The sequence below is a fragment of the Lagopus muta genome, chromosome 12 (assembly GCF_023343835.1).
Source record: "Lagopus muta isolate bLagMut1 chromosome 12, bLagMut1 primary, whole genome shotgun sequence".
NCBI lineage: Eukaryota > Metazoa > Chordata > Aves > Galliformes > Phasianidae > Lagopus > Lagopus muta.
Genome location: NC_064444.1, coordinates 15,875,416 through 15,897,906, shown reverse-complemented (window position 1 = coordinate 15,897,906; position 22,491 = coordinate 15,875,416). Strand labels below are relative to the sequence as shown.

Here is a 22,491-nt window from a genome sequence, read left to right as displayed (position 1 = left end):
TTTCCCCTTTGAACAGCACGCAGTCATTGCCAGCCTAATTATTTTGCAGATATTTCTCCTTGATGCACAGGCTTTGGGTGGTGACACCAATGCTTGGAGAGACAGCAGAAGGAAATAAGGAGTGAAGGCTGAAGCACTTGGTTAAAGAAGAGTCTCATTTATAAATCAATTTTAATAACATATTTAAAAGCTCTCACATTTGCCTTTAATGTGTTTCCATTTCCCCCTTGGTCATTAATATTTAAAATATTTTTCTTTACTGATCTTTTTTCTATTGTGTCCTTTCTAACTTTCCTTTCTCTCTTTAATCTGCAAATAGCGAGTTTTGGAGAAATGCATAATCCATGAGAAATCCAGATAATGTGATATGAGAAAAACCTTCAATCCCATGAAAGAAATTTCAGAGGAGTTGAGTAATTGTTAGAAAGTTGTTCCAAACAGTTTAACTCATAAAAGGGTATTGGTTTTCCTGAAGTGACTTTCAGAACGAGGAGGCTCATTATGACAGTAGGAAGCGGCAATCAGCAATGATCTTTCTAAAATCTCTGTCTGCAGGCATAATTTCTCATTCCTCTGTGTGGTTTCATTCCTGGGATGAGTGATGGGAGTGGGCTTCCTGGCAGCACCCAGGGTCTGTAGGCCAATGGCTTCCCTACATCACCAGTGGGGTTGGGATTCCTTGGTCATACACCTCAGTGGTGGTCACCTCTTCAGATGTGCTTCTGAGATGGCCACAACGCCAGAGCGATGGCACTCACGTTTTCCAAAGAAGATTGTTTTCCTTCTCAAAAAAGGAGAAAGAAGAGCCTGAATTTTCCCTTGGATTTTATAATTAAGGTTAAAATGCAGCTGTGGTGTGGATGACTGCAGCCACAGGTGAATTTAGGCCACTTGAATTGCAAGTTGCCCCCAGCTGAGGGCAATTCCATCTGTGTTGGAGAAGGAAGGAGACCCTACATAGGGGCTGCATTGAGGGGGTGGGGTTTGTGCACCTGAGGTAGGAGGCTGCAGTGTGGGACAGTAGGGATGTGGGAGCAGGACCCCATGGCTGTGGGATGGGCTGTTTAAGGTGAGTGTCTCAATATGATGTCCTTGATGTGCTGGGGGAACCACTGTGGTGCATTCTGGGGGTGGAGGACACCTCCTGAGGGCTCAGATCCGTGGTAGGAGTCACTGCCCACCTTGGCTGGGGAGTGGTGTGTAGCTGTGGTGCTGTGTCAGTTGTGTGTGCTCTCCTCTAGAGGCAAAGGGAAAACTCCATCAAGTGTTCTGTTTGTGTGGAGTGGGATGGCTCTATAGGCAATGTGGTGAAGCTTCTTGTGGGACAGATTGGTGGCTGCTCACCAGAGCCTCTGGGAAGGGTTTTATGCATCTAACTATGTGGCTTAGTTGTTATTATTATTATTATTATTATTATTATTATTATTATTTTTAATTTCATTTACTACTTTAGTTGTTAATTTACTTTGCTGGGGAGGAATTTATCCTTGTTTTGATTTGTGCTGGCTGTTATATTTTTAAACATACGCACATTATTCTTGGTCCATTATTCACCTTCATGATTTGTGAAGGGGAGACGAAGCAAGTATGCAAAAATGAAACAAAGATGGGAATGTGCAATGCTTCTTATTTTCAAGGGGAAGTTAACATGAGATGTCTTCTGACTGTTTTAGCAGCTCCTAGGGAAGGGGTGCAGCCCACGTGCCTCTTCTGTGTTTCCTCCCCTTTGTGTGAAGTTGTGTTGTCTGTGGAGTGACTGAGCCTAGTGCCATTGCTCTGCAGCAGCCTGCTGAGGTGGCCCTGCTGGAGGCAGGAGTGAGCAGGGTGGTTGCTGGGGCAGTATCCAAAGCTCAGATTAAAAACAAAAAAACACTTGAAAGCACAGTGCGTGAACTTCAGAGGAGATGGTTTGCACTGGTGTAGGAAGCATGGCCCCCCAGTATTGCAGGATGGCACTTTATTGTAGACAGAATCAGGTGAGTCTGCTCCTGTGCTGCCGATTTGTCCCTTGTTTGCTCTTACAGCCTAATCTGCAGCTGCGTTGTTGGGGTCTTCAGGATTCATAGGGACATTACTGGGAAGGCCTTCAATACCAAAGAGATCCAAAAAGCACAAAAGCCAGAATCCTGTAAGAAGCAGACCTGGTCATTAATGCACTGTGGTGTTGCATCCGGGTGGCCCCAAACCCAGCAGGGGAGCTCTTTGCAGGGTGCTGCATGCTGCCGCTGTTAGGCTGGTATGAAGCCAGGGCCTATAAGGGAATGTAATTATGGAAACGTTGCCCTTGTTATTAGCACTCTTACCCTAATAATGTTAATGTATACATTATTATACAATACAATACAAATATCACATCTCATGATGCTGGCCCAGTGCAAAGGTACTGCTGTCACTTAGGCTGGCTGTTTCTGCTGTCCTCCAGCCATGCAGCCTATCTTGCCATTGGGTCTTGGGATTTCTCTTGAGCTGTAATTGCCCCAGAGTAGTTTCTCCTCTTGTGTTTTCCTGTGAGTGGTGCTTGTTCTCACGGAGCTCAAGGCACTCGTCTGCTTTTTCAGAGTTATTTTTCCTTGGGACATTTAATTATTAAACCAGAAAGAAGGGATTATTTTGGGGAAGGTGCAGGGAAGCAGAGCAGGTGACTGAGATCCTCTGGTTTAGCATTAGCTTAGAGCTGCTGTTGCTAACTGCAAGCTTCACCATTAACTCATGCTGAAGTACGGGGCCATTAACCTAAGCTGATACATTTCGCCCCCAACCTTGGCTTCCACATGACAGAGGAGGGCAGCAGTCTTGGAGCAAGGCCATGACTCAATACAGGTGTGAGGAGCTATCAGAAATGAAGTATGTGGGAGCAGAAACCATGTACAAAATCCTGATGTGTCTGTTGTGCCTATGCCCACCTTCAGTCTGAGCTGGACTCCTAACGAGACCTGATTCAGATGCATCATTGCATCTGAACCGGGTGTTGCATGGCTTCAATGAGGTCATCTTAAAATTGGTTTCCTGAAGTCATTGTGGCGTTTCCCCATGTCAGCCCCTGGGAGCACTGGCTGTCAGCTGTGTACTGCTCCACAGCACTGAGCCCAGGGGCTGGAAGGTGGAAGTGGAATAACACAAGCAGGGATTGACATGGAGAGCATCATGGATCTGGGCTGCTGGTGAGAGGCACATCAAGCTGTCAGTAGATAGCTATTTTCCCGGAGCTGAGAACAGAGAAGCATGTGACATTTCAATTACCAGTGTTTGTATTTAAATGTAAATAAGTGGCTTGTTTACTCTGTAATTCAACAAACCTTATAATTATGATCTTATTATGATATTTTTACAGCACTTGCAGCAGCATATGGCACTTCAATAGGCAAGCAAGGCAAGGAATGGAATTACAGATTTCTGTGATGTTTTTGTATTTGTGGCTCTGTTATAACCCCTTTGTTTTTAAATACCTCATTTCTTAATTTGGCAGTTTATATAATTGGAACGAATTTACATGGAACAGAACTCTGTGCCTTGTGATTGGGTTACTGTCTTGTCCTCCATCTGATGTGGGGCCTTCTGCTGGAAAACCCAATTTCAGGTGACCCAACAGTGGTGCAGAGAATTGCCCAAGCTGAGAGGTCATTGGGGACTGGGTGGGTCAGTGCCTTATTAGTTATTTACTATTTTGGGTCTTGCAAATGCTGCTGTTGAGAACACTGTGCTGGTAAGGTCTCAGACTGAGATGAGTGCTAAGGCTGTAGAGCATTGATTCTTGGCAAGAAGAACTGGCTGCCTGACTTCTGTGTCCTGGTTGGTTGAGAGTTGTATTTGGCTCACAGTGTCAGAGCCAGATGATGGTGGTACGGCAGTAGAAATTGAACCTTGCCACCAATATTCTATTACATGTGTGCCAGAAATTACACCTGCTGATAGTCATTGATGCTGAACATTTAAGGAGACCAGCCAGTGGATGTGAACACAGTGAGGTGGAAGGTGGTGCATTTCAGCTTTGGTGCCACTGATAGTGGTTCACCTGTATGTTGCAGATTTGTACAGTTGTACAGATTTGTTGTTTTTGCAGAGCTAGCACTCAGTTTGTTCATTTATACCTCATGTCCTCTAATGTCCCAAAGAATTAAATGCTTCCCTGTGGCTCTCCAGTTGAGTAGAGCTGCAGGTGAGGCTTCCTGTGCCCATGAGGTGTAGCGCTGTGTTCCAAGGCATGGACTCGAGGATCTCAGCTCTGCAGCTGTTCGTTTCAAGGCAAGTGTTGTACACAATATATGAAGTGTAGTGTAAATAATTTAACTAGCCTTTGAACATGGAAATAGATACATGATAAAGTAGCAAAACATAACAAGTTCCCAGCCAAACACATCACTGACTGGTTAGCCTTGCTAAAACAAACTTTTTTTTTTTTCCTCAAGTGAAACTGATTTAAATGCAAGGAAGAGGCTGCAGAAAGCTGTGTTTACACATTAACAGCACTGTGGTTATTTGCAGCTGCTGTAAGTTTTCCACTGACAGCTGATGGGGCAGTGTGTGCTCAGGAAGGGAGCTGTGCTGGGTGACAGGCAGTGTCCCAGCCCCCAGGAGGTGATGCTGCAGCGTGGGGCCATGGGGAGCCCCCAGACCATGTTCTCAACTGCAGTGGCCCCACTAGCCTCGAGCTGCTCTGGGTCTGCTCCTTCCATATGCCTCATTTATTTATGTGTGAGATCTAGGGAAAATCATTTTTCTTTCCAAAACATACAGTATTAATTTTTACTTCCCTGCCAAATAATATTGCTCCAGACAAATGAGCTATGTTTGTGCTGCGGACTCTCTGGAGTTTATGCCTCCATTTCTAATAACACATGCAGAGCCAAATGTTAGAAGTTGGTGTGCTGTTGCACCAAGAATTTATTTAACTGGGAAACTGATTGGTGACCCAATGTGTGGCTCCAGCATGCAGGGATGGAGCTCTGCTGCAGGGCTGGAAGCACATGGAGCAGCCATGCACAACACTTCCCTGTTGAACATCTACAGCTTGTTTGAGCTCTCATAGCAAATTATCCTACAAACAGGAGGGGAATCAACTCTTTGAAAGGGTCGATAACTGCAGGACAAGGGGAAATGGTTTTAAGTTGAGGGTGGGGAGATTTAGGTTGGATGTCAGGGAGAAATTCTTTACAGAGAGAGTGGTGAGGTGCTGGAACAGCTGCTCAGAGAGGCTGTGGATGCCCCGTCCCTGGAGGTGTTCAAGGCCAGGTTGGATGGGGCCCTGGGCAGCCTGGTCTGGTATTAAATGTGGAGGTTGGTGGCCCTGCCTGTGGCAGGGGGGTTGGAGCTTCATGATCCTTGAGGTTTCTTCCAACCCTGGCCGTTCTGTGATTCTGTAATCCTTTTTTTTTTTTTTTTTTCTAAAAAAAAAAAAGCCTTAGATGCAAGATTCTCTTTTTGCTCATCTTATTTTAGACGTTAGCTGCAGTGTATGCGGAAGGCAGATTTGCTATTGGAACTATCAATAAAACATAGTTTGTATGTTAAATTAGTAATCATGAAAAAGCTCCCAAGGTTTTTATCTCCTTTTTTTTTCCTTTTACAATTATCACAAAGCCAGTTTTAGTTTTCTGTTGTGGTGGAAATGTGTGCTCCCACAGCTCCAGGACCTGCAGGGTCCCCCTGGGCCCTATGGTTGTCCCAGGGTGCCAAGGGCAGCATGAACTAAAACCTCATAATGATGAAGTTAAAGGGCTCCAGGTGCTCTCTGAGGCTGGCAGCTGCCCATCTTGGGCTGTCCTGCAGCATGGTGAGGCTGGGAGGCACGGAGGTGGCTGGGCTGTGCCCTGCTTCCTCCCTGCTGCAGGGCAGCCCTGCCTGTGTGCTAGAGGCTGGGGTCCCTTGTGCAAAGCTTCTCTGGGTGCTATTCTGTCTTTCTCTGAGAAACTCTCTGCTTTCCTTTTGAGGCAGTGTTTTCTGGGAAGTTGGGTAAAAATTGAGGAGACCTTTGAAAGTGATGATGCTTTGAATATGTTAGCTGTGATTTTCTTTTTAAAATTTATTTGAATGCTTTGGGGCTCAGTTTTAACTCCTGGAAAACTTGGGCTAGAGACTTAATTTGTTTTGTTTGGCTGAGCCAACTGAGAATTAGGATGTCTGGGTGTATTTTGGAGAGAAATATGAGGATTAAAGACCTGTTTTGGTGTGTAAAATTTATTGTTTATAATTTAAATGGTTATAAATGGAAAAAGTTGTTCCTGGCTCAGTTTGCTGGATCTCAGTGAGCTTGAGGAGAAGAACACATCCTGGAGAGGCACCTGCAAGGAGGGTAGTGGGATTGCAGGGTACATGGCATGGGAGTGTCAAGAGGTGGCACTGAGCTGTGCTCCACTGGCACGTGCGTGCTTTAGGCTCAGCAGTGGTCCAGCAGTGTTTTATATGGTATTTAACAGTGTCATTTAAATCCCCTTGAAGTCCCACTGATTTTCTGGGGTTGCATTGAGGCTCACTATGGTGAGTTTGCTCAGTACCCTCCAAGCTGGCACCTTCATAGTGGGGTGAGCACACAAATCCTGGCCGTGGGCATGGCTGTGTCAGTGCACAGTGCACAGTGGCTGTCCTTCTGCCATGGCTTGCTGCAGTCAGACTGTTATAAACCCTCTGAAATGACTGCTTCCCATCAATGATGCTTTGGGGATGGCTGGAGGACTGCAGGTGCTTCAGTCCACAGCAGCTCTAACTGTATATTTTGGGTATTGGGTGTGTAGCTTGGTTGCAGGAACATCTTTATCACATTACCACCTGTGTAGCACTATGCACTGTAAACACAGTGAAGAAAAGAACTCTACTGGGCTTGGGATCACAGTGACTTCTGTCTGCCTAAAGGTTGGAGAGCTTTGTGGTTTCCATAGAGTTCAAAAGCAGCAAGTGAAACAATACAGTATTGCATTCCCTGGGCATAGGGGTACAGAGTAACCTCAGGAAAACTGTGCAGCTCCCATCTTGGGCAGCTCCTGGGTGCACAGGGAGTCAGACAGAGCCCAGCCTGTTGGCTGTGCAGCTGGCTGCTGTTTTCAGTGGAAGTGGGGGCAATGGGAATGAGTAGCTACCCCTCAGCAGGTCCCTTTGGCCTTGTGATGTTCAGCCCAGCAGGGGTGAGTGTTGCCTCTCTTCTATAGACAAAACTTCAGGCATCGTATTGATTTGGCCCTAGATCTTATCTGTGTATTTATCTGCTGGTAAGGAGGTACAGGAATACTAGTGCTCTGCTTTAGTACAAACTCAGCTGTTTGCTGATCAGCAGTGACTATTTAAATTGACCAATCTACCTCACCCTGGCTGGAGATCAAGGGATCAGAACTTAATTTCATTCCTTGAATAAAGATTTATATATATATATATCTCCACATGAAAATATCAGAACATGAAAGGTTAAATCAATATGGAGTTTTACATTGCTTAAAGGGCATTTGCATCAAAGCAGCCATGAATGCAATTCACTTGTTTAATGAATTTTTTATGCTTATTTAATGAATTTCACAAAGGTTTGGTGTTTTTCATAAAATGGATAAGGACTTCCAGTTTTATGAAATAATAAAAATGGAACTGAAGTTATGAAATGAGCAATCTCATTAGTTAGGCATGATATATTCATATGAAAGTGTACATGTTTCTGAATTATTGCAAGCAGCTCTATTGCTTGAGCTGTAACTTGTTATAAGAGTATCGCAAATACGCCTTTAGTTAAGATATTAGAAAGTGACAGAAATTAGATTGATTGCTAATAATGATTTAATTAATACTTACTGTAGTTAGCATACCGTGGTTGTGTTCTTTCCTAGAAACTACATGTTTGTATTCTTCTTCGGTGGATATCTGGTGAAGTGCACTACTATTTCTAGCCCCTTTTAGCAAGGTTTCTGGCTTAATTTTGTTTGCAGAGCCTTACTCTCTGTTTTATTATGCTGATGAGCAGAGGAAAATATTACAGTGGCCTGCCAGTAGTAAGAACGTGCTTTATTTTGTATCTCTCCTTGGTGCTTCTGAAATTTAATGGGATTGCATCATCTTGCTTAAAAGTTCTCCCAAGTCGGTGGCACTTGGGATGAGAGGAGGTTGTATGAGCCCTTGCTACCTCCCTGTATGAGCTCCTTGCTACCTGGGGAGCCAGGTCTGCGTGGCTGTGCATATGCTCAGGGAGATGCCCAGCTCATTAACCAGCCTGGGAACCTTCACTGTGCTGGGGTGAGTGTGATAGCTGAGGATTTCCTTCATCTCTCCCTTACAGACAGACCCTTCCCTTTCAGATGCTTTGGCATGACATGTGTCCACCCAAACCAAAGCAACTTTTGCAGTGTATTGGCACAGGATAAGTGAGTGGAGGAATTCCAGTGCCCTTAGTCTGCTGGTTGCTGCCCTCGTGCTCTGGTGAGATAGAAGGCAGAAATGGTGCAGATATGATAAGTAAGGTGAGACTTCCGAAGTTAATGACCTTGCTTTAAAAGTACAGCACAGTGGATGCCTAAATGAGCAGTCTCATTAAGCATGTGCAGTAAGGCAAAGAAAGGCAGGATGGGAGGGGAATGAGCCACCCTCAATGGTTATTAGAGCAAAAGCAGAAATGAAGTGCCTCCTCAGCGATGAGGTGTTGTCATCTTTACCATGCCCTGAGGCTTTCTTGTGAAAAGCCACTTTCCAAATAAAAGGAGAAGCCTCTGTGCCCACTCCTGCTCCATGCCCTCTTAAGGCTGCTGCCCTGCCTGTTCTCATCTGTGATACTGGGGTGAGGGTCCTCTCCTTGAGCCCCTGCTGAACACTGTGGGCTCCCCAGCCCTGCTGATCTAGTCTGAGGATTGGAACCAGGTGGGGTGACCATCCCTGTGCTGCACAGCAAGCTGTGTGAGGGCCCCTGAGGCTGTGGAAGCACCTTGAGAGATGCTTGGGGATGGGAAGCTGTTCTGGGGTTCCCGGCACAGTGACAGAGCACCCATTGTGGGCAGCAGGAACGGGGAGCTCCCCAGCATTATACCAGATTTAATAACTAGCTGCGATTTGATCTGTGGTGTGAAATAACATCTCTTATTATATCTAATGTAAATATTTACTTCAGAGGTTTGACTGAAAAAACATTGCCTGCCTTCAAAGCCTATCAGTTTCTCATCTGTGGCTGACAAAGAAAGCTTTGAGTGCTTAAATTCATTTACAGAAATTAAATTACAATTTTCAACACTAAAGCTTCTGTGATTCCAGACACTTTTCCTTTCCTTTTATTGTTTCTGACAGCATCTAGACTCTCAAGGTAAGTGGTCGAGTGTAGTCCTATGTAAATGTAAAACATAAAATGAAAACCGGAGGGAAGAAAAACATTTAAAGTAGGAAATTAGACCAGTTATTGAGTTCCACACTATGGTTAATGAGTGTGCAGAAAGAAAACATCTTCTTGGCCTAGTGAGCTGGAGCATTACAACTGTTGCAACACTTCTTCTGTTTTTGGAAGGAAATAAGTAATAACCTCGACACATGGGAAGTCTTCAGTTTGCATTTTTTAATGCCTCAGGGGAGTGCAGTGTTTCTGGTTTAAAATCTGTTAAAATATTCTTTAAAAGGCAGGTTTTGTTCTGAAACCAAAACAAAAATTAACATATTAAGCATGTATGTAGGTCAGGAGTGTATGGGAAGGGCTCGGCTGCTCTACCAGGACATGCTTTTTTTGGAATTGCCCAGCGAGGGTTAGAGGGAAGGCTGAAAATTAGTGTCCCTTGCTGAGACACATTCTGTGTATGCAGGATTTGTGCTTTGCTGCTCAGGTGGAGTTAGAAATAATAGGCTGTGCAGGGGCTGGTATGAGGCAGCACTGCTCTGCTGAGCCCTCCGCCAGCAGCAGGGAGATGGTGCTCCTGGCATCACGCTGCAGCATCCCATGCCGGGTGCCTTGGCTATGCTGCTGCCCATACAGCCCTTCCCTTGTGTGGCTGGTGGTGAAATACCCAGACTAAGCTGTCCTGTGCTGAGCTGAGTCCAGAGACTTTTTTTTTAAAGCATGTAGCAGAATATTGTACAATTGGAAGATGCATAAAATTGCTGTGGGTCCAGCTGAGATATGGGGCCATTTTGTCTGAATTAATGAATGCAATTTCTCACCTGGATGAATTAACAGTGGTTGGAGTCCTACTAACACAGCTGTGCAGCTTCATGTGCCTTGGTGAGCTTTGGGTGAGGAGCTTTAGGAGCTTTGCATGCTGCTGCACTGTGCAGTTCAGCAATACTCTTAAACGCTTCATGTGTACTCTTTAAATCCCTTTCATGCAAAGGCTGAGGTGTTTTCCTTTAAATTCATACTCAGCAAGCTCTTGAAAGGTGTGAGCAACCTGATCAATACTTTATCTTTTTCAGGCTAATAAGTTCCTTATTATTGACACAGTGTGGCTGGCTCCCTTCAGTCTGAAAAATGAATGTCCTGAGCAGGAGTAATTGGGGAAACTGTTAATGATGCTTTGATTGGGAAGTATCTCAGGGCCAGGCTGGGGTTCACAGTCAGAGCTGTACTGGGGATAAATGATGTGGCAGGGGCAAGGCTCTGGTGCTGGTGGCTGCCCCAGGCTGGGAGCCTGGGGAGATGACCTTTGCCTCTTTACTTCATTTTTGGGCAGAAATTTCACCTGAGTCCTAAAGCTAAACTCCTGATGGAAGCTGCATTGTTAAGCTGCACTGCTGTGCAAAGCAGCCAGCTGGTGCCAAGCTGGCATGAAGCCTTTGTCCCCTCCCTCTGCAGCTCTTTCTGTCAAGATTTGTCACCCTGGGCTCTGGGCCATGGTGTGCTTCCCAGCTGCCAAACCTGGAAGCAGCTCTCAAGCCTCCGTTATGTTTTTATCTTCCTGGAGTTGTGAAGCTCAAAATTAAATGATTCAAGTCTGGATCAAGATTAAATAATTTGGGTCAGGCCATTGTCTCAGGTGCCCTACAGGAAACACAGTCAGCATTTAACCTAACCAGTTTCTGTAATTCCACCAAATTCAGCTGAAACAGCATTTCTCCCCTAGGAGGGAACTTGAAGCGTAATAACAAGCATCCTGATTTTTTTTTTTATTTTATTTTTTTCTTCTTTAACAGCTTTTGAGAATAGTGCTGGCTCCAGTACTGAGACTGAACCCCAGCAGCTGTGTTGGGGCTTTGGGCAATGCTGGGATGGTGCAGCTGCCTCCAGGAAGCTGCTGCTGTCCTGCAGCACAAGGTGCAGGCTGGGACTCCCAGCTTGGTGCCTGCAGCAGCTGAGCAGGCTCTTCAGGATGGATTGGGTCAGAAGTTACTCTGCTGGTTTAAACAGCAGTGTGCATGCAGGTGTGGGAACTAAAATGGGGAAGATTAAAGCAAACACGAAACATTGTGGAATTATGCTATTTTATATGGTCAGCTCTGAAGATTCCTTGGGGAGAGCCCCAGAGATACAAGAGAGGTTGGACACCTATTTCTTTCAGTTGGTAGTTCATCTCATGGCTTTGTATGGCTGCCTGTGCCACCGTAGAAACAAATTCATTGAGTAAGAGCACGGCCGCAACATTGGTCTCACAGCACCACTCCTCACTGCTCTGCTCAGGGGAGAGGCCAAGTGCTTGCAATTCTAGAATGTCAGTGTAAGAGTGCTTGGTTGTCACATGCCATTAGCTGCTGAGAGTGTGATATCTCAGGAAACGCTTCGTCGTAATCCTCCAAATGAAGAAAGCTGAAGTGAACTTCAGGCTGATTGTTGGGTTTGGATATCGTGTTACAGGTCGGATTGCAAACTCAGAGTTGTACCTAATCTCAAATTGGTTTGAACTGCAGTCAGCTCAAGTTCTGAAAAATCAGCTTTCGTGTTTACTTTTTACTTGTTTTCAAGTAAAACTTTAGAGAAAAACTACATGACAAAACTTGCTCATTTTCTGCTCCACCTGATTTCCCCAAAGTGCCTTTTGCTCAGCAGCACTGTTAGTTCAGTTCTATTGTGAATTTGTTTTCCTGCAGCTTGACTCTGGGGAGCACCTCACTGAAGGTATCTGTGTTGGCTGCGTGGGCTTCTGCTACTGCATCCAACTGTAGTTTGCTCCATGAAGAAAACTTGCACCTGTGGTGCTGTGTAAGGCAGGATGTTGTTCTGCAGTGTTGGGTTTGTCCCTGAGCAGTGTTTTAGTCGTTGCTGTGTTACGTGTTGCAGCAGAAGCACAGGGTGTGTAAGGACTGTGCCATGGCTCACTGAGGCAGCCAGTGAAAACAGCTCTGCAGCCATCCTGCTGTCCCAACTGCTTTTATACTGTTAGCAGAACAGAAATTACATGGCGGTGTGTCAAACAAAGTTTATTCTACTGCGATGCTCAAAGGTGCTATTAAGCTGTCAGACCAGTCTGTGCTGTCCTTGGCTTTGCCCCACCAAGATTTAACATGGTTTCAATTCTCAAAGCCAGCCCGTTCCGAGCTGACCTCTGTCCCCACCTGGGTTAATGCCCTTCAGAAAGGTTTTTGTTGCTTCAAGACATCATGATGGTCTCTGTGGGAGTAAAGGACTTCTTGGTTTTCATTTTTTACCATCACAGCCCACGTTGGTCCCTGTGCAGCACAGGGGGTTATTTTGCCTGAGGTGTGGCAGTGAGGGTGATGGAGGGCTGAGCTGGGCAGTGGGGCTGCTGTCCCTGTCTATTCAAATTAAGGAGTCTTAATTTGAAGTTGGGAGTCTTCGTGTAGATATACTGATAGAAACCCATGAACTTAGCACAGATGCTAGTGGACCTGACAGCAATTTTTTTTTTAGTGTTGTTGGTAATAACGAGCCATGCCTCGTTAATGGCCATCACAGACATGCTTCTTTTTAAAAGATGTGTACAGTTGAGTAGTGTTTCTGCTTCCAACAATAATTTTTCCTTTTACTTATTTTGATAAGTACAATTACATTACAATTACAATTCCATCATAAATGGAATCGGAGTCCTTTTTGCTTCACTTTCATGACGTTTCACTGATTTCTTTCAGAATCCTGTTGCTTACAGCACCAGCGGTGGCACAAATGTTGAGTATGATGGATGTGGCTGTGCAGCTAATTTGCTTCTGACTGCTTTAATATAGAGACTCAGGGCTGGGCGAAGGGGTAAAGACAAATATGAATTGTTAAGATGCTTGCCTTAAATTTGTCATAACATCTGCATGTTGTTTTGCTTCCTTCCCCACCACTTCAGAACGTGCCGGATCAGTGAGGAACAGATAGCTCAGTTCATAAAACAGCACTTCTGTAAACGAGGCACAGTTGGGGAATGTGCTTCTGGGGGATTTATTCCATGAAATGCAAGGGAAGGATTCATGGGTACATAAAATAACAGCCTAATCAAAGAAATAAACATGAACAAGTCTGTAATCTTCACAAAATTGGGGGAAAAAAGTGCTTCTGATGGACTTGCTCCTACTGTTCTCTTTGTAGCTGTTTCCAGAGCTCCGACCATCTGTTCCTTGTTGTAGGTTGTTAAGTGAAATGTGCTGCCAATACAAATAGCTCTGCTTGATGTTTGTTTGCATAAATTGTTTTGAAAGCTTCATGACGAATTTTAAGGATTACTTACAGGGGTAGGACTCTGTGGAAGAGGAAATATAAATTTGATGATGCATGTTGGAATCCATTAATTTGTTTGGAATTTACTATAAAGGAGAACATCCTATGCGATTGTTGAAGGGGAAGGGAAACAATTTCATCTTGAGCCCAGAAGGTTATGTGACGAGACGCTAACTGAGCCGCATCGCAGTAAGTGTGCTCAGTTTGCTTTCGCAGCTTTCTGAGCTTGGTTGCCCTCACCAAGCAGAATTGTTTGGTATTTCCAACTCGTCAAGCTTTGTAGCTGTGGTATCTGGGTTTTGTCTGGTTTAGGAGCCTTGGAACCCATCTGTTGTGTCACACACCTACAGCGCTCGGGATAACCTCTGCTGCCTGGAATTGCTGATCTTGAGGCTGACAAAAGATAAGTAAAGAAATGAGAGCAAGGAGAGAGGAAAAGATTTGGTTAAAGGCCCTAAAGGCAGCAGCAGAGCTTGTGCAGTCAGGCTCACCGGCCTGGCTGTAAGCGTGATAGCTGCAGCCTGGTGGGAGCTGCATGCAAGCCATGGGCTCAGAGCACGTCACACAGGGGTTACTAGTTCCTTAAAGCAGCATTCTTCTTAGCAGAGACTTAATTCTGGAGGTTTATCTTTGGCCTTACTGTTTGGAAACGCTGACTTGCTGAAAACACAAATTTCCTTACCTTTGCAAATCTGGATTTGCAGTGCCCAGCCAGTCAGATGCTCCTCTTGTCCTCACAAAGCTCTACATGGAAACCCAACTGCACATTCGCACACATGCTGCTGTGCTGCTCATCTCAGCCTCGCCGTGGTAATTCTCTGGTTTTAAGTGAATTGACCTGGCTGCTTTCATCTCCAGGTAATGCAGCCCCAGTTTATAATTCAGACCAGGAGCTTATGGAGATTTAGAAAGGGGCCCAGAGCTTTGCTTTACTGTGCCAGTTAAAGCATTTATACTGATGACAGTTAAATTGTTGAGGGCTCTGTTATTCATTTACATCACAGACACTAAGGTCCTCTGACGACCTACTGCAAATGTAAGCCAGATGTACCTAAACATATCTATTGTACATTTTACTTCATTTCAAACACTTCTCCTGACTTTCAACTCAAACCTTCTGTCTGTCTTGTCATGCTACAGTGTTTAATGATATTTTATTGCATTAGTTCACAAAACCCTTGAGTTTTTCAGTTGTCCTAAGCTAATGGACTGGATCTGTACCCATTTGCTAATACAAGATCTTTTTTAGTAGGTAGCAGAGCTATTAAACATAAATCAAGGTTTCCGATAAAATATTAGGTTACTGCATCTTACAAAAGGATAGTCTCCAGTTTTACCTGATTATTATATCTTACAAGCTATAGTTAAAGCTTGTTTGGGGATTTACTGCATTCCATACCTAGTAATTTCATACAAATCCATAATGATTATTCTGTATGTTCCTTTCATTTAGCTCATAAAAGAAACCACATAGTTTGCTAGCTGTAGAAACAAGAGCCATTCCCTATTATTTCCTTTGGAAGGATGCATTAAGAACTTTTTTTTTTTTTAACAACAAAAAAAAGTTATTTCTTTACTTAACCTGTGTAACAGAAATCAAACAGGCAGTAAGGAGATATCCTGCCTTAAGACAGGACTAACGTGGTTTGCTACAGGGGAAAAAGGAACACTTTCTTTAATAGCACTACAATCTGTATGTATACTTCTGAAAAATAGATTAAAATAGCATGAACTTTAGAGAGATTTATAAATCTTCTTGTCAGGAGTGAAGTGCACAGGTATCTCATACTCACCTTTGAAGCAGAGACCCTTAGTAGAAAAAGGTTGTCTGTTTGGCATGCTCTTTTGTCCCAGGTGCAGCAAGCACGTGAGCACAGGCTCGCTTTAGCATTGCTCTTGGTGCATCCTTCCAAAGGCAGACTCTCCATTTCTTGCTGCTGTTTTTACATACGTGCTCAGGTCCTTCTGAAGCAAAGGTGATAGTGGTTTGACCACCCTGAGGTGCTGCTCTCAATAGTAAGGTACTGATGGATGCAATTCAGTGCACACACTGAGTAGGATGTGAAGGCTAATTGTCCCTTTAACTGGATTATTTTGCATTATTGCAAGCTAGAGAATATGTATAACAACACAATATCATTTATTCTGGTGCAAATCTGTAGGAACTTCACAAAAACCTTTTAGAGTTGGTTTAAAATGACATGTTGTGAAATGGAGCATGGGATGGCTTGTTGGCCAGGAGGTTAATACAGCTGACAGGAGCTAGTTGGGAACTTCTGATCAAAGACTTCTTTGGAAATGTTATGAAACAATCTTAATTGAAAAATGGATCTGCCCAATGAAAGTGGGATCTATAGCAAAGCAGAGAGCAAGCTGGGGCTGATTGCTAAAGCAGCCATGGGGACATTGCCTGGGATATGACTGTCCTGGGTTCCTGTTCTCTCTGTGGGACTTGGAAAACCCAGTCCCTCTCAGGTCAGTCTTGTGGATTTGCCACGCTGGGGGATTGGAAGGATGAAATGTTCTGAAGCTGTGTCCTGGATTGCTGTGTGGAGTGAAAACCAATTTAGAAACCACAAATGTTTCTGTATGAAACAGTTCTTGTTTTGCAGCTTGCAGTACAACTGTTTTCTTTCTTCAGATGTTGCTTACTGTGGTTTGAAGGCAGCGTTACCAGCGCTGTGATTCTTGTAGCCATTCACTCTTCCTGTACCCCTCTGCTCCTCACTTCAAGGCACCACTTTGTTAGAACTCCTGGAAGTTGATCTACGATGCAGTTACCAGGGAGCAGGAGATGGTCACATCTCAGTGTGGGCTTTATGGACCTGATTCCCAGACCGAGCTGCATGTTTGCCTTTGGGTAGGTTTTTAGTGAGCCAACTTGCAAGCACATCCTTGTTGTGGCTGGAGCCAGCTGGTGCTATCAGATGGCTCTGTGCTAGGTGATAACATGAGTGACCTTAGAGGCTCTGTTTCTCCCAAGGAAAACAATGTTAATCGTTGACTGTCTGCTATCATTTGAAATACAATGCTGTCCAAACACATAACCATATCATCCTGTATCACTGAAAGAAACAGATGTGAGCACGGTGCTGGATACAAGCGGTTTTTCTTTCAACATTTCCTCAACCAAAAAGAAAAAAAAATACCAACCCACATCTGAGCTTCACAAGTAAACCACTAGAAATAACATGGGTAGAAATGTGATCACCTTAATGAGGATGTTGAAGACAAAATAACAGTTGTAGCTCAAGGTCACCCAAGCTGTTCCTGATGCTCAGCTTGGTTTGCAGTGCAACCTGCGGCTCCTGGGCTGCTGCTCTCTGAGCTGCTGACTTGGGGTCCAGTTCAGTGGCTCTGGGGATGACCCCAGCTCTCCACTGGATGTCAGTGTTCCCCAGGAATGCGGCTGCTGGAGCACTTGTTTGGCAGTTAAAAAAAATAAAAATAAAAAAAAAATTAAAGGAAAATAAAAGGGGGGGAGGAAGTCAAGAAAACTAAAGAACTTTGACTCTTAAGAAAAGTCACTTAGGAATGCCAGTTTTGTGGCAGTTCAAATCACCCTTAATTATAATGCAAACCTCAGCAGAAAGATTGTTTACAATAAAAGGCATCATAGGTGACTTCTGGGCTCATGTGTCAAGGAGCTGGGTTTGGTTTCAGAGAAAACAAATGAACATTCTTCACTCATCTCCCTCCAGTCTTGATATTTTCATCTACTGTGTTGTGATTCTGTTTTTGTCTCTGACAGTTTTTCCTTTTTTCAATAGCCACAAAAATTTTTTTTTCAAATCAGTGAAAGCATGAGTGTGTCACTAAATGATTGATTGATTGCTGGGTTTCAGCCTTTGATAATTAGATTTAGCATAATGTCTGCTCTTTGCTTGAGAAGGGTGTTGGGTTGGATTCAAATGGTAAATGAAAAACTGAAATCAGAAAATAAAAACCTTTAAAAAACAAACTGCTGCCATCTGTTGCACCACTGAGAAAGGAGCGCAATGGGAAGAGAGGTGCAGGGAGTGTCAGGAGTTTTGCAATGGGCACCACCTCTGTGCTCATAAGAGGGCCTTCAAGAAGCTTTGGCTTCTTGGTTCTCTTCCATCTACTAAAATGGGTTCATAAAAAGGGAATTTCAAAGTGATTTTGTTGAGCAGTCAAGTGGGATTTGTAGCACATGTCCTACTTTAGCTTTAAGGATTCTAGCTGGGAATGTGTTGACTGGGAAAATGTAGTCCTGCGTCTTAGAACTTGCTGCTTCTTGGCAAAAGAGCTGATTTTTCAATTGGAGTTTTGGAGATGTTTCTAGCACTGGGCTGTATTTCAGCCCTCTCCCCAAATCTGAGATATGCCTTCAACTCCTACTTGCTTAGCAATGTTACCAAGCCTTGCCTGCCACCAAAACTGACTCAGTAAAGAAGATTAAGCTTCTTCAGACTTCAGTGTCTAGGATGGGGTTTATAACCAAACAGCATTGCCACAAATGAAGAAGAGCCCTGACTGACCTGTAAATTTATGAGGGAGCACCAGGGTGACTGTCCTGGTAGTTTGAGTCATAACTCGCCCTTGGAGCCTCAAAGCAATAATAGCACACCAAGACCCTAAGGTGTGATTTTCTTTTTTCAGAAATTGGAAGACAGAAGTTCCCATGCATCTCATTGCAGGCTTTACCTTCGCAAAGACTTTTGATTTATTTTATCTCAATTCAGCTTAATTTAGGTGTTCAACCAAATTAATGGATATCTTCTGCGTTACAGATATTCTCGTGAGGAATGATCTCCAGCTCTGAGGACAGGAGAGGCCAGCAGTGGCAAATGAAGCCATGAAGTGGCTTGGCTGGATGTCTCCACCAGTGACGCGACCATGTGCTGAGCAAGAAGGAAGCAGTGCTGGGCAGCTCTGAGAGGTGGGTGAAGTTTGGGGCTGACTGTTCCTGCACCCATGGCTTTCTAGAGAAATTTGCATCTAGATCTTTATCATAGTGCTTGGATGTGCACAGGGCAATGTTGAAGTAAAGCTGTGCTCAGATGTGCTGAATAGTGATTGTAGACCTTGTCCTGGTTTTGGAGCAGAATGTACGCCTGAACTGTCACTTGGCAGAAGCATTTTGTAGAGCAGATCATCTCTATCTGAAAGACAAGCTGAACTCTTTGAGCCCGATGGCCAGACTGGATTAAATAAGGGGATCTTGAACCAAATTGTGTTTTGTGAATAAAATAGCTGAGACTGTTTCTCAGTTTGTTTTTAAGCTATTTATTCAACCAAAAGCGATAGTGTGATTTACTTTTTTTTGGAAGCCCTGTGACCTGTGAGCTCATGGAAAGCTGAACCATAGGGCTGAGTGAGAAACGCTTCTGAAAAACTCAGTTGCTTTAGTCTGCTCGTGGTTGTCACTGCTGTCTTCCATCACCTTCTGTGAGCTGCCATGTAAGAAAGCCAAATGGAAACGAGTTAGGTGCACGGAGAGACTGTGAGATCTCCTTCTCTCAAGATATACTAAAACTGCCTGGATGCTTTCCTGTGCAACCTGCTGTGGGGAACATACTTTAGCAGTGAGGTTGAGCTAGGGGTCTCCAGAGGTGCCTTCCAATCCATTTGATTCTGTGCTTCTGTGAAATATCTGCTTTGTTTTCACCTCTTGCTTTGTGGAGCTTTTTGTTTCATGGTCATAATACAGGGTGCCAGGAGTTATGGAATTTCATGTCTCATGAAGGTAGGTGAACAAAGCTGGGTTACTGCTAGATTGGCTTCTCTAGTGAAGGGAAACTCATGCCCATGTGGTCTGTGGTGAATTTTAACAGAGGCTGCGCGCTAAAAGCACGATTGTACAACACCCAGTGTGGTTGATACAGTCTGAGCTGTTCTGAGCTGCAACAAAGACTGGGCTTGTGATGCTTAGATAGGATGTGAAGTTACTTGATTTGCTTTCTTTAAGCCTGTATATTATCATCTGTGAGCAAATAATGCCAGCAAACAGAATAAATGTAATGAGTGGGATACTTCCCTCACAGCAGTGGATTGTTTGACACTTAAGGCAGCTTTTGCAGATTGCTAGAATATTTCCTGAATTGGATACAGCTGAGGGAGCTGCTTGATATGAAGCCGAAAACTGACCCATCCTGCAGGGTCCATCTGCCTGTGGTCAAACATGCTGAGAATGCCCTTCTTCCCCCCAGCTTTTTTGAGGTGTTAATAACTGAAGCTCTGAATGTGCCAGACCTTGAGGGATATGAGCCTGGCAAACTAGGCTGTGTTCACTGACTTCCAATAAAAAGCTGAAGGATCAAACCCAAGAAGAGCAGACTGATGTAGCCTGCCCTGCTGAAGGGATGGATGCTGTGCGCTGCCTGCTGGGAGGCCGGGCCCCAGCCATCCCAGCCAGTTTCCATCAGTGGGAAATTGGCATCAGGGCTGCTAATTTTGGATGCGATTCTTTGTAAAACATAATCTTTACCGTTTGTTCCTACAACGTGTTTTCTTTTTTGTGGCCACTGCACAGTGTTTGTTTGATCACACTGAGAACCCACAGCTTATCGGGCGTTCGAGCTTTTTCCTTTTGAAAGAGATAACAGAGGAAGAGGAGATCAGAGTGGGAAGGGGGGGCACTGAGGATAAATATCCTATTTGCATCTGCCTAGTTAGTCACAGCTGAATAGTAAAGCCCCTGTTATTTTCAGCAGTCTTTACAATGTGAGATGGAAATTCAGTTTAATTTTTACTGAAACTGTAGTTCTGGTGTTTTTTTCTTCCAAGAAATGTACTCGAGTTGCTCTACACTTGGATTTTTACCGAGTTTATACACTGAATACATGAAATGGAAACAGGCTTCATTTCCCTGGGCCTTTCAGGACTGTTAATAGTTAAGCCTTGCTAGGTGGCTGTGCTTTTTTCCCTTACCGGTTCTCTCCCCTTCATCTCAAACATTTTTACTTCATACAGTCACTAGGAAAAAAAAGTTACTTTGTAAGTGACCCCTGACTACGTGGGCTCTGGTGGCTGACCCTAGGTTAAAGGATGCCAAGATAGCTCCTGCCTGCTTTTTGTCAGCGCTTCCACTCCACAGGAACTCCTGGAGATGCCTTGGTGGGAATCCAGTGATAAAACTGGAACTCGTTTCTCACTTACAGAAAGGAAAACAAAACCGAGGAAAGAATGCTTCCTGCTACTCTTTGGTCAGTCGATAAGCTTAATTGGCCAGGCCTGCCTGCTGTACATTGATTGTACCTGCTAATAAAAGAGCTATTGATTGGCACTTTATTTAGCACTGCCTTGCATGGACTGTATAGTTCCTGCTAATGTTATTACTACATCAACCTTTTCCTGTTCCCCAGCTCTTTAGCACTATAAATTATGTCAAGTGCCACCAGTGTTTTGAGTAGTCTTGGACTTTTGGATGGATTCCTTTAAGTTTCTGACCTCCTTAGTACACAGCGTGTCATCCCTTATAGGTGCTAAAATGTTTAATAGGATGCAGAAGGAATGGGGATGCAAAATTATTATGGAAAGTACTGTAATTGTCATGCCTACTTCTTAAGTTTTAATTGTATCTCAGAAATCAAAGAAATTGATGTTCTCTGACATCTATTTAACGGGACCATGATTAGTGAGCAGTTCTGGCAGATTAATGGAGATAAATACCTATATTTGGGAGCTCTTGCTGTCTTTGTAACCTTGCTATTACTTGTAGAGGTCAGTGTACAGGCCTCGAGTAAGATAAAGATGGGGAGTGGTTAAATAAAATGAGTAAAAGCAAACATCTCTAGCATGCTATCTTCAAATGGACGTTGAGAGAACTTAGCACAAGAGACTGCCACCTTTTAAGTTCTGCTTGTGCTACTGCAATATTACCTCTTGGTGCATTTTCTAATGAAAATGTCTCAAACCTCATTACAAGTTCACTAGATATAAGTAAGAACAGCTGGTCAATACTGAATTTTAAGTACTGAAAGGATAGCCAGTCTTGGGAGGGAACTGGAGGTTCCCCAAACTCTCCTCACCTTATTCTCTTTGGAAAAGTAGACCTCACTTTTATGGACTGACACAGTAATATAAAATAAACTTTCACTTTTTGTTTGCTTTGCTGTACTTTAACGAGCTGTACAGCTACTTGCATGTAGCACGATAGGTCAGAGTTGCAAGTAGCTCTTAGGAAACTTCCTGAAGTGTGCGACAGAAAAAAAATGAAGGCAGCAGGAGCTGTCATGTATGCACACATCGTAGTTGACAAACTGAGCTGTGAACACAGCCATGGAGAAATTCAGCAATCTCTATTTTTAAGGCTGCTTTGATAAGAAAAAAGGTAAGGAATTTTAGTAGCAACTTCTCGCAAACATTCCTTTCAAAAGTGGAATGGATGGTATTAAATCTCCAGTCTAAGAGAGAAATAGAACAATACATTGTTACATGCAGGTCCTTTGTTTTTGTACCTCTCTGTTTGCTTCTTTTGGCATAAGAGCATTTGCAGTAATGCATGCTGCAGGAAATTCTTGCAACCAGCCAAGAAAGTAAAGGCACTGAAAAGTGTCATAGAACTACCCTGCAACTCACCTTCACTTCAAACATGAGGTCCCTGATAAAACTAATATAGGGAAGGACTTGGTCAACTTAAAACTGGTAGGTATGGCTACAGTGGATATGTTAACATTTTTGTGTTGTTATTCATACTCATCAAATTGTCTTTCAAAGGAAAAAATTCTATGCACTTAATGAAATACTGGAAGCAGCTCAGTGTGTTTTCTTGTATCAAAGGCCTTTTAATACTTGTTTCCAGTGCTTTAAAGAACTTGTATTAAAGTGACATAAAAACAAAATCGTAGATTTCAAAAAACAAGACTAGCAGAAATCTAGATGAGCTCCAAGAATTTGAAGGAGATCCAAGAAAAAATAGTATATATTTTTTAACAGCTCTGGAGGATTAATTTGGAACACCAGCTTGTAAGGGTCATGGCATGACAACCCAGGAC

At 43.7% G+C, this 22,491-nt stretch overlaps 1 long non-coding RNA gene across 1 annotated transcript in view; it reads left to right on the top strand.

Annotated features, from left to right (window-relative positions):
* The first annotated feature begins 982 nt into the window (after positions 1-982).
* LOC125699405 (uncharacterized) overlaps positions 983-22,491 on the top strand; it is a 315,820-nt gene continuing 294,311 nt past the window's right edge. The window contains exons 1-2 of the long non-coding RNA XR_007379534.1: positions 983-1,069; positions 18,286-18,434. This is a non-coding gene — a long non-coding RNA (uncharacterized LOC125699405). The remainder of the gene's footprint in view (positions 1,070-18,285; positions 18,435-22,491) is intronic.